The sequence below is a fragment of the Pelodiscus sinensis genome, chromosome 3 (genome assembly GCF_049634645.1).
Source record: "Pelodiscus sinensis isolate JC-2024 chromosome 3, ASM4963464v1, whole genome shotgun sequence".
Taxonomy (NCBI): Eukaryota; Metazoa; Chordata; order Testudines; family Trionychidae; genus Pelodiscus; species Pelodiscus sinensis.
Window position 1 is genome coordinate 148,614,523 of NC_134713.1, and position 12,141 is coordinate 148,626,663.

Sequence of the window (12,141 nt, forward strand, 5' to 3'; positions counted from 1 at the left end):
CCCAGCGCGTCACGCACCTGCCAAATTTAGCCTATCTCCTGGTGCTTCCAGACACACTTCTGCACCCTTGTCCTGCCGCTCTCACAGCCACCACAGTGTCACCCATGCACAAGGAGTCATGGGGGGGGGGAGTCCCAAACACCAAAGCTTTCTTAGCAACATATGCTTCCCGCTCCCTTTCGGTGCTTGGCCTTTAGCAGTGCATTTGTTCCTAGCTTCCTGAGATTCTCCAGACCCAGAGTAACATGAGCATTACTTGTGATTAATAGCAGGAGCCTATATGACGTTATCATTCATTAAAATGTATTATTATTTCCCACCTGTTTGCCACTTATTCAGGGTGGGGAGAAGGATCGTTTTCCCTGTGTCTGCAGGGAGAAAGGGTGTTTATTTTCCACCTCTGCAGAAGCTGGCTTTAGTCCTCCGACCGAAAGGTCGACCGGCTGCCCTGGGCGTTTTGCCTGCCAAAAGACTGCAGGATCAGACCCGCAAAGCACACGCCTGCTCTCTCACTCGGCCCATCTGTATCGCCGCGGAACGCTTGAAGTCAGGACGTGGTGCGGGATCGATTGTGATCGCCTTGCCTTGCATTCCTCTCCCAGAGAAAGCTGCCAGGCAGGCGGTGTTCGGGATCGGGCGTTACTCGGACAGCCCCTATGATCCAACTGCCAATCTGGAATTGTTGCAATGTTGGAAATGAAAGAGCAAGAGCCCCAGTCGCGGGGCTTGGGAGGGGTGAAGGGCAACGAAACCCTGAAAAGAGAGCAGAAATGCAAAAGGCCAAACATTTAGGTTTGATTTAGGTTCACAATTCATCAGGATTCTGATGTGTATTTTTGCTGCATCCGGCATGAATCAGACCCGCTTGTTAAAGCATTTTAAAATCTTTAGACGCGGGAAAAAACGTTTCCTAGCTCTTTTCATTATCGAGAACTTCTGAATCCCACGGATCTCGCCCCGCCCCCTTGCCTTTTGAGCAACACTGCTCTGGGTCTATCTGTCTGGCTGTGTAGACTCTCCCAGCGCACACGTGGCAAAGCGAGCCAGGTTTGCAGCACCAGGGAGCTAAATGCGGTAACGCCGCAGTAGTTCTACAACTGTTTGCAGGAAGCGCCCTGAGCCATGCAAACCCCGTTTCCCAGCCTGCATTTACGAGATTACCAAGTGCTACTTGTTGCCTGCAGTCCTTCAACTAGCCAGAGAGACCCCCGATTTTTAAAAATTCCGCACAAATAATGGTGTACCGGGGAGAACACGGGGCACGGTGGGCTAATCAGCAAAGCCATGTTTGACTTTTTGGCGGGATGCGTGGCACAGAGGAGGGCATCTCGCACAACGACGGAAAAGAGATCTCACCCAGCAACACTGAACCTCCCTTTTAAAGGTCCTACTTCAAACAAGGCGAATCGGGGCTTCCGCTCGCATAGTATTTGTCCTTCTCTAGCAAGCACAAAACGTTCCAGCCCCTTCTCTTATTAATCAGGTCCTTTCCCCACTCCCGACCCGGCGTCTCGGGGAAGCATGCCAGACACACCGGGTAAAGAAGCCTCACGTTACATGGGACAAGTCACACTCAAAATATGTCAACAGAGAGCGCTCTGTTCTTGGATCCAGAAAGGAAAAGTAGCCAAGCAAAAATGTTCGGGTCAGGCTCAATTACATCTCAGATTGATGGTCACAGTAATATTATAAAGAGGATCAGAAAACTTGTTCGTGACCAGTCCTTGGATCCAATTCCGGGAGCGAAGATGTGACATCTAACTTAGTGGGTCATTTCATAGGCTTCTGTGGCTTTTCTGAACACTCATCTCCAAGGGCCGTCAGGGTATCCGCAGCAACAAAACCCAATCGCCTGGGTGGAGAGGGGGACTTATTGTGGAATCTGTGGCAGGCTTTTCCTTGTGTTTTAAAACCGAAGTTAAGGCCGGGAACTTACTTAGAGTGGCCGTAGGACCTGACCCAATGCAGGGATATCTAAAAGGACGGGTTTCGAAAGGGAAAGGGAGGGCCATTGCTGGGACGGCTCCCTCTGCTGCTACGTGCACCAAGGCGAGGAGATCTTGTAGCCACTCTGCCACCGCTACTGCTTTCCAAAGGAGGAAAGAAAGTCCTACGTTGGGCGAGAGGGGACCATTGCTCACTGCCGCCGAACTCCCTAACGAGAACACGCACGGGTGGGGGGCCAGGGTTTCCACCTACCCTCTGTGTAATCCCGAACTTTCTGCTCGAGAGCGTTTTGCTCAGTAACAGTTTCTCAGGCAGCTTCTTTCTCGCGATATTCGCTTAGCAAGCAGCTCAGATGCTGCTGCTCCCACCAACCTGTGAGCGGGTCAGATAATAGAGGCCGATGACACCGCCCCACGCAATTTATGCCCTTGCCTAAAAGAAAAGATTACTCGGGCTTTTAAGTGCCAAACAATTGCATTCCTGTTTGTGTCTTGTTACGTTACTGCACTGAGATATGCAGACAAATACACTCACCTGCTAGCTTCTTCCTTTCAGTAAATATTTGCCTCCCCTCTCCCCGTCAGTACTTTTTTGTTTCATCTCTAGTTGGTGAAATACTAAGTTGCACAAGTAAAAAAGGGAGCAAATGGTAAAAGCAGGTAGCACATATATTTGGAACTCTTCCGTCATCCAAGAAACTTTTTAATAAATAATAATTAATAATAATTAATGTTTTAATAGCTCTAATGTACAAACAATCTTGCAATAGAACGACCAGGGTCAAAGCAGACCTGTCCAGTATACACGGTCCTTTAGGCCTGCGTGAAATTATGGATTCTCTAAGCAACATCTCACCATGTGGTTACTACCATCTGTTAATATCTTGATACTGGAAAGTTTGGGGCCTGAGGCAAAGCCAAAGCTGGCTAAGGGAGCACTTTTGGGTAATATTGCATTTTAATTATCAACAAAAAGTTTCACTTTTTGCAGCTTGGAAGAGTTACGCTATCCGCTACAAGTTGAGTTCGCTCCACAATTCAGCAATGTGGTGAGCTGCAATGGGGGGCTTTTTAATCTCAGGTGTTTTCTTGTAATTCGTGACTTTGGCAGGGGTCGGGGAGGAAGGAGTAGAAGAAGGAAGATTTAACTGGAGGCGTCTGTAGGGTTTCTCCGTGCTCCCTGACAGCTCTTTTAAATGTTTATTCCCAGTGATATTAAGTGATCTTTTCTGTGTACATTTAAACTGTTAGTTAAACAAACATCACTTCAGAGGGGCATAAGCAGTTGGGTTCCCATTAGGGAATTCCTGCAGCTGCCACTGATCTGGCATTTCGCTCGCCAGCAAGTTCAGGTTGATCGACTGCTCCATGGGCATCTATGGCTAGAACGCCCCAGAGCGGACAGCCTGCCCGTTGCGTGACACTCCGCGGGTGGGCACGAAGAGTCTTAGTACAGGGAAGCTGACTGACTTTCTGGGTTGTTTTCAAGTGGGACGTAAAGAAACAACAAAAGCAGGGGTAGGGACTGGAGCAACCGCGCTTCCGAGCCCGCGTGGGAGGCGAAGAGCTGCGCCTACTCATGGCACAGAGGTAAGACACCAGCCTGCGAAGCAAAGCAGCCGTGGGCACCTTGTCATTTCAGTGCCGCAGAGGTGGTTTGTTTAACAGTTTAGTGACTGGGAGGGCTTCTAAGCTTGTGTCCACACTCTGAAATAACGGAGGGGGGTGGTACACTGCACTGGGGAGTGCGGATTGATTGGTCGTGGGGTCCCGTCGCTGGTGGCTGACTTTTCCGAGTCACCTAGCGTGTGGGAAATGGGTGAGTGGGACTGGGATCAGCTATTCGGGATCTTTGGGGGAGGAGGGGAATGCAGCCTAAACAGAGAGGGAGCTGTGCAATGTCAGGCACCCGCAGTATGTCTGGCTGCTGGTGACGGGTCAGCGCGCCGAGCAGAAATCCACACGTCAAGGCTGGAAACAGTGGTTCTCCTTTAATGAGACAGATCGGTGGGGGGGAGGGGGGGGAGGACGACATGCCTAGTCGCACAACGTACCAGCAGCGCGGAGGGCGAGGTCTGCCCTAGGCTGGAAGGGGGGGCGCTGCTGGAGTGGCAGGGGCACTGGCAGCCGGGGCACTGCGCTTGCTGCACGCGCCCTCCGCTGCCTAGTGCCCAGAACTGCCCCTAGCAACAGATGCTCAAACTTCTCCGGCAATGCACTCGCGTAGAAACCACCCGGGGCCGGGCCGAAGTGCCCATCGGTCCCTCCCCACCTGCGAGGCTTTCTTCCCGCGGCTGACTGCCCCTGGGCGTGAGCAGCGCAGCTCGGGCTCTTTCCTCACCTCTACGCCTGCCTTTGGAGTTCGCGGCGCCGGGGCACTTGGCTCAAAGCGGGTTTGTGGCACGATGTAGAAAATAAGGACAAGGAGTGAACAAAATGCAAAAGTTACACGGGCCTCAGAAGTTAGCCTCGCTGACCTTGGAAACATTCCCAGCCAGCACATTTAGGTGCATTAATTGGACGGGGCTCATACGAGACACGAAATGCTAACCCCGCGGAGTTGTCTCTCAACAGTCTATTTGGCAGCTGTTCTATGAAGCAGAGAAGTTAACATTTTTACATACATAAATCAAGAGACGGATATTTATTTTCACACATATTAAACACTGTTCTTACCTTTCTCAAAGCTGCTTAACCTGACTGCTTTGACTTTTCCTTCCTTCTTTTCCTGCGGTGGGTATGCCGAAAAATATTTTTTAAGCAAACTTCAGCATCATCCGTTTCAAATTGGGGGTGATTCTCTTATAGAAATGTAACATGTCCGAGCAAAAGGGATGTCTTTCCTGTTAGCACACGTCGTAAATCTGCGCTAACCAGCGTGAAACCGGACCGCACTCTTTGACCTGATTACATTCCAGAGATATTGGGTCGATAGTGATTTACAGGACGGTCTATAGTTCAATTGGTGTTCAATTAGCTAGGGGTAGATTTAAGAAGATCTGAACTTTAGAATAATTCTTTTATTAGAGCTGAGTCAGAGCGGCCCATAGCAAAGAAACGTGAGGTGCAATCAATCTGATTTATTAAAAGCTGTTTGGACACTCTGCAACCTGATGCTCTTTTTGGACAGTTCATTTTCTGTCTTACATGTGAAAAATTAACTGCTGGGCTCAGTTAAAGTTGCAGTCTCACGTTCAATAGAAAGTTGAGTTCACTCAGGAAACCCACCCTTGCAATTAAGAACTTAAGAAGTTCTGAAACAATTAATTAAAAAATGTGTAACGAGTGCATCAGAAGTATTGAAGTCCTGTATGCAAACAGATATGCCTTCATAGTAGCGGGGTGGGTTATTGTGTCTAGATTGCACGACATTTGCCATCTCTCTGTTGTGTTTTTTTAATGCTTCTGTTGCTGTAGTTATATATGATGCTGACAGAGATGATTAGCCACAACTTCTTAAGCATTCGGAGCAGTGATAGCCCTGGAACACGGACAGACTGGCTTACATCACGTTACCTTGCACTGTCCTGCCCCGGCTTTGATAGAATTAAGAAAAGAAAAGAAAAGAAAAGAAAAGAAAAGAAAAGAAAAGAAAACTCAGTAAAATCTGAGTGAGTGGCGTGGGGGAACCTTGGCCAGCACTCCTCACTTTTCTAAAGACTTTCTTCTAGTTCGGTTTTTTTTAAAGTTACTTTATCTTGCAATACCCCTTCCCCCAAATGACTACATAGCTGGGCACGGTGTCTCCTGGCATTTCCGTATCCATAACTGCGGCGCAGCGTTTGCTGTGCAGTCCCATCCCCTAGACTAGCTTTGCGGCTCTTTAGGTAACTGGTCTGCCAAAGCACCGGCAGGACCTGGAGTGGGGGACAAGATTCAGAAGTAGATCGATCAAGTGCTGCTGTTGGCGGCGGCTGCTGCTTGCAGATGGCTCTTTCCATGGAAGCACCGATCAGGTGATAAAGTCTCCTTCCCTGCAGCATTGGGTGAGGGGAGAAGGGATCCAGTTTCTCCTCCTCTCCCCCCTCCCTCTTTTTTTTCCTCCCCAAGTTCTCGGTTCACTATCCCCCCTTCAATCCGAAGTAGCCTCCCGATTGGGCGCTTGGCCTGGCCCACGTCATTCAGACTGTGACGTGTAGTCTTCCTGTTTCCTTCAGCTGTGTCTTAAAGTAAATCTTGTTGTGGTGCGGAGCCCTCAGCTGAGCGAGGCTGCCCCGCTGCCTGCAGAAATAATAGGCACTAGCAGCCAGGGAGCGGAGCGCGGCGCAAACCAGCTCTTCCCTCCCCCTCCTCTCTGTCTCTCTCACACTCTGGCTCTCTCCCCTACACATTCGCTCATTCTCTTCCTCACACACTCACCCTCCCTTGTCCAATTACAATATTCATCATCCCCGGCGCTCCGGCTCGCCCGCTCGGTTCTCCTCTCGCTGTCCGCCGGCGCGCACACACACACACACACACACACACACACGCACAAAGACTCTTCCGTCGCTTTTGCACCGAGTAAGTATTTCTCTCCCCTCCTTCCCCCTTTAAAAGCGTCTCCTCCGGCACTTGCACGGGCTGTTTGAATGAGACCATATAATCCCCAGCGAAATACTGATCACCGGTGTCAACTGTGTGCTTATTTTTCCAGGGGGGGATGGCACTGACTTTGTTAAATGAATACTAACCCGTAATCAAATTACCAAAGCAGTAGCAATGTGTTACCCCGAAGCTTCAATGGAACCATCACTCTAGCCTGCCCGGTCCTGCGGAGTAAGTGACCTGGCTGGATGGGGGGGGGGGGGGGGGGTATTGTGCGTCTGTTCTCTGCGTGTCTCCATTTCGGCCACCTTTTGTTGGCTCCTGGCATTTTATTTGCGGTGCGGTTGGAGGGCACGTTGCTGGGGATGGAAATGCGAGGAGTCTTTTACTTCTTTTTGTTGTACCGAGCTTCCCCTTCTTCCCCCTTCCCTTCCCCCCTTTATAAACTCCGAGGTTGCTCCTGTGAGCCTCCTCTTTGTCTTGTTTATTATAGCTGCCTTTCTTTCGCTCCCTTCTCATTTGCCTGTCATTTGCATGTACCCACTTCTTCTTTTTAACCCTAGCCGGGCTTTTCCAGGATGAATCCCTTTCATTTCCACGGGGGAACGAACTGAGAATTGTGGAAATGTACAGCAAATGTGGTCGAGTGAGCGCCTGAAAATAGGTCCTGGGCAAGTTTAGGGAGAAGGTTATTCTTGATCCGCAGGGGCACTGAGGAGGTGGGCATTTTTCTTTGAAAGGGACATTTTGTTCACGTTGGTGAAGCCTTTTTTGTTGTTGTTAATCTGATGACAGACCAACCCCTACTTTGCTATGTGTGTAAATGGAGTGGAAAGGCTGTTTTCTGAATGGGGTGGTACTAGCCGATGTGGCAGGGGGAAGGGAGAGGTGTGCTTTACATTGAGCTAAGTCTCCAAAGGGGGGAACGTTGGTAGAGTACTCTTGTCATGCAAAGCCTGGTTTGCGCTGCAGGTTTAAGGTCTTGGCGTGTGATAGATACAGTTTGTGCACCAAGTCCGTGTGGAAAGCGCTGTCTCCCTAAGAAGCTGGAATCCAGGGACTTCTTCCTGGACCGGCTCTTTGTAAGTTAAGGGAAAGTTTTAGAGTCTGTAGGGAGAGCGCAGGCTGGCCTCGAGGGGAGTACCAGGCAGAATTGCGCGGCGGAGGGGGGCGTGTGGGGGGGCTGGAAATCTTGGCAAAGGGCGCAGAAAGGGAGGTTGCAAAGTAGCCGTCGAGCACAAGTTTGCTCGAGAGCTCTGACTGGGAAGCTGTTCTGGCAGCTCCGAGGGGCTCTCACAAGGAGTCCTTCGCCCCATTCTCTCTCTCCCCCCCCCCCCCCAGTTAATGAAAGGTACCGAGAGCCGCCGCGAAATGCGCATGGGCAGTGCCAGACAGGTGTGTTGTGTCAAGAAAGACAGGTGCAAGTTTCTCTGGCTCTCGCTGCAGAGCCTCAGCCCCGCGTCTGTGCCGGCGAGCTTTATGAATTTATGGTTTATTGTTAGCCAGGACTGTCTGCTTTGGTGGCTAGGACCTGTGCGGTGGTTTTATCTTTGGTTTAAACCTTGCCCTGGGAACTCTTTAGGGCTCTGGAGAGTATTAATGAACAGCACAGAGCAGGTTGTTTCAAGTCTGTTTCAAAAGAGACCCGGAACACATCGAAGTGGTTATTTTTGAAAGTCTTACTTCATGCATCTCCTCAAACTTTCTTCTCTAAGGTACAGAAATCACACCTTAGACCAGAATTAATCTGAGTTCTACATGCTGCACATACCTTCTCCATTTCAAGAAAGAATATGTAGGGATGCTCAGATTGTATCTCAGGGAAGCAGGATTGGTCAGTCATATAAACTGTACATGGTAGTGGTCAATGTTTGCAGGCTAGAGAATCATTTGAACATTGAGTAAAAGTTGGGGAACTATACTTAAGTTTGGCACAGATTCTAAATGCGTACAATGGTCATTTCAAATTTCTTGCTATGACTAGTGTATCTCCAGTGTAGTAGATTTATGTACAGTATGTGAATATGCATGTGTACTTTCCCACAACACTGTACACACACACACACATTCGCTACCTTACAAGAGAAGAGCTAATATTGCCTAATAGAGTAACAGAGGGTTTTAGAAATGCAGCTATTTATTTTTTAGATGTAAAAACTTAAAGAGTGTTTGTTATTTCTGTCACCTTGACAGGTCTGACAGTATGTAAAATTATTTACACTAAGGTAGATTTGTTACATATAAATTTGCATATATCACATGTGCTTTAGGTCTTATGCTTGGAGTGGGTTTTTTTTTTTATAATCTGTCACCAAGCATATAAAGTTTATTTCCATGGCAGCCCATTTCAGTCATTATTTCATCTGCTTCCCCGGCCCCCTTGACTTACCTCCTCAGAGCTAAAATATTTATAAATACTCAAGTATAGGCACTTGAATGCTAAAAGGTTAGAGTAGAAATAAAAGGAAAAGTACAATGTATATACTTTTGCTTTGCTACCCAGTTCCTTATTAAATTATGGAGAAAATCATATAACGTTCTATAAGTGACGCTCTCTGTATATAACTTACTTTTCTACAGGTCAAAAGCTAAGGAGGCCTTTTAATGTAAATTATGATATTTTATTGATCGGTGAGCAAATTAAATAATCAGACATATCAGATTTTAAATGGGAGCCTTATCTGTGTTTAATTGCAGAATTAAATATTATTATCATTTATATTCCTCAGATCAGGATTTCTTCTATCCCTAAGTATACTGTGTTGACTGTTTGATTCACACATTCTGATTTAATGGCATAAGGTAATTTGGAAAAGATATCGAGACTAGCCTGAGTTGTGTTTGCAGGAAGAATCTTGTGAATCTCACAGTTTTGTACATGCATAGATTCCACATGGACTTTTATTTTCTTCATAAGCAGTTAAACAACAATTATTAAACTGGTTTGTAAAGAGAACAATACTGACATTTTGATGTCATGGGTAGGCTTGTTATCTCTTTCTCACTTGGCAACCCTTTTTTTCTAAACAATGCAACCTGCAGATATACAACCCCGGGGTTTATTTCTCCTCAAAACAGTGAAGGCCTGAACCAGTGAGATGCTGAGTACTGTCTGAGACACGGCGAGTAACCTCAATTCCCAAGACAGTTAGGGGGAGTTGAGGATGCTCAGTGTTTCACAGGAGTTGCTGTGGATGGGCTGAATTGGGCCCTACATGCCCATGATCTGAAAGGAGGAATGTATTTCTGTTTTTAAGATAAAGACTAGCGCATGTAGCATCAAAGGTAATTAGTTGCTTATTTATTTATGTTTACCTTTTGGAGCTATTAGTGCATCCAGAGTCGTTAATTATTCGTATTTTATTTCAAATTCCTGCATAACAGCATCTCAGCGAACGGAGACAGGATGATCTCTCTGTCAAAAATTCTATTTGAAAATGTCCATGAAAACTGTTCTGAAAACTAGTAAAACACCACGATTGCCAAGGAACAATTATTAATTTTACAGAAAAGAATTTGTCACTGATTACTTCTCAATAGTTCAGCATAGATGTTTTTTTTAATGCCAAAACTGATTAATAAGTGAAATGCGTGCTTCAGATTTAACTATCTTTTTGTGTGTGGGATACAACTGTCTGAAATCACTTTCATCTAACGTGCTCAGCTAAAATCATGGCCTGAATAACTCTTTCATTTCAAAGTTTTGCATGTCCCTATTTTCAAGAGCATATTACATTTCTTTAGTTGCATTACAATAATAAGAAGAATACAAACTTGCAGACACCTGAGCAAAGATGATGAAAAGACAAAATGAATAATGTTCAACTTTGCAGGATGGTATTCCCTCGAATTCCTAAATGAATATTCTTCATATTCAGCACTTTGGTATTTACGTGTCCGTATAGATTCCTTCAGAGCTATTTAGCTTTGAAGAAGCTTGTCATACTTACTAAACTTTGTAAAGAAGTTTTCTTGGATTAAACTAGAATAGGTATCTAGTATCTATTCTAAAATCTCTAGAATATGTATCATATCTATCAATTGTCAAACAAGATAACGACAGCAAGGCATCTGACATCATACCTCATCTACAGACATCTGTATTAATAGATTTTTAGGACAATGAATCCTTAAGATGCCTGGAAAGCAAGCTATTTGCAAATTTATGTGATGTTGATATGTACCTAATCATGTAAACAGATATTGACTACATGTCTTGTGGATGTTACATTACTCAGAAGTCAGCCATTATTACAGATCTAGTCTTAAATGTCTTGTAATGAGATTTTTTTAAAGTTAGGTAGAATAATGTAGGATAGTTTATTAGATGGGTTCAGAAAGGAGCTGAGCACTTTATTTCGCATTGAAGTTCATGGGAACTGAGAATGTTCACTATCTTGCAGGAGGCATTCAGCATCTGACAGGATCAGGCCCCCATATGAAATTACCTATGAACTTGTGTTGATGTAATGACAAATATACTTAGCAGAGAGGAAATGTCAAAAGTGACCCACAATAGAAAGTAAACTTTAACAATTTTAAGGAATTGAAGAATTGCCTTTCTTTGTAAAAAATTACATAATTTTCTAAATGTAAGTTTCTGAATGGATGTACACAGACACAGCTATGTACCACATTTAGGAAATACAGTGCTGATGAAATATGCAGGCATAGTAGGAAGATTTTTTTCCCATTATCAAAGTCCTCTTATAACATTGGTGTCATATTCAATGAATACATTCTTGCTGAATTTAATTTTGCATTCTGCTGTCCATTGGGTTCTATTTTCCTTTGGACATGAACTCATTTTGGCTCCATTAAGCCAAAATATTGAGTCAATATCATTCAATGGATAAAGTAGACGTACTGTACATTGCTTAGACAACAAGTAACACCCTCAACCACCACTAAGAAAGGGAGAGAAAAAGGTGCGTCACCCCAGAGCACCTCCTAAACATTAATGGAAAACTGATTTCCCTCCTGGAGGTAGAAGTGCGCTGCGAAGCAGTTGTTAATGCCTGGTTTGTGGGAGAGGAAAATGGAATCTCAGAAGGAAGGATGCGTAGCGGTGACCCTATGACCTGTTTTGGCCCATCTATTTCCTGAGTCACTACCTCAAGGATACAGCAGGCCCTCTTTGCGTACGTTCTTGGTTGGGATTGGGTAAGAGAGTCGGAAGCTCTGTTCAGATGCCTAGAATCCGCTAGGAAGTGCATAAAACATAAAACTTGACATTAGATTTTGATATGAGCCTGGGAACTTATTGCTGGATTTTAGTCAAGCATAATGTCACTATGCAGCGAAGGAAGGAAAAGCACATGATGCAGTTTATTTTTTTCTCTTAGTGACAATTATTTTGAAGCTAAAATGCCTGTAGAATATTTTATATACTGAGACAAAAGCCCTTAACATTTTCTTGCTGCTATTTCATGTACCTTTCACATTCATATCCTTTGAAGAGGAACGTGGACATTCTTTCTGTTTCTTATTGGGCCAATGTTCTCTTCTGGTGTAAATGAATGTCACCTGGTGACTTCAGTAGAGTTTATACCTGCAGAGAATTTAGCTTTTCATTTATGAAAATCACCTTTTAGCTCCAGTTACTAAGGAGGCCTGGGATGTTCCTCTCCTAGGTCTTGTTCCTATCCCCATTGCAGTTAAAGGGCAT

At 45.5% G+C, this 12,141-nt stretch overlaps 1 protein-coding gene and 2 long non-coding RNA genes across 15 annotated transcripts in view; 1 reads left to right on the forward strand and 2 right to left on the reverse strand.

The window, feature by feature from the left end:
* LOC142828018 (uncharacterized) overlaps positions 1-3,241 on the reverse strand; it is a 30,787-nt gene extending 27,546 nt beyond the window's left edge. The window contains exon 1 of the long non-coding RNA XR_012902927.1: positions 321-3,241. This is a non-coding gene — a long non-coding RNA (uncharacterized LOC142828018). The remainder of the gene's footprint in view (positions 1-320) is intronic.
* Positions 1-5,952, reverse strand: part of LOC112544552 (uncharacterized) — a 97,211-nt gene extending 91,259 nt beyond the window's left edge. For both annotated transcript variants that reach the window (XR_012902926.1, XR_012902925.1), the window contains exon 1: positions 4,623-5,952. This is a non-coding gene — a long non-coding RNA (uncharacterized LOC112544552). The remainder of the gene's footprint in view (positions 1-4,622) is intronic.
* The window catches only part of PROX1 (prospero homeobox 1), a 59,393-nt gene continuing 50,654 nt past the window's right edge, over positions 3,403-12,141 (forward strand). For 2 of the 12 annotated variants that reach the window (XM_075925182.1, XM_075925189.1), the window contains exon 1: positions 6,130-6,449. The gene's annotated coding sequence lies outside the window, so the exon portion shown is untranslated. The other 10 variants (XM_075925183.1, XM_075925184.1, XM_075925185.1 and 7 more) reach the window with 10 other exon arrangements.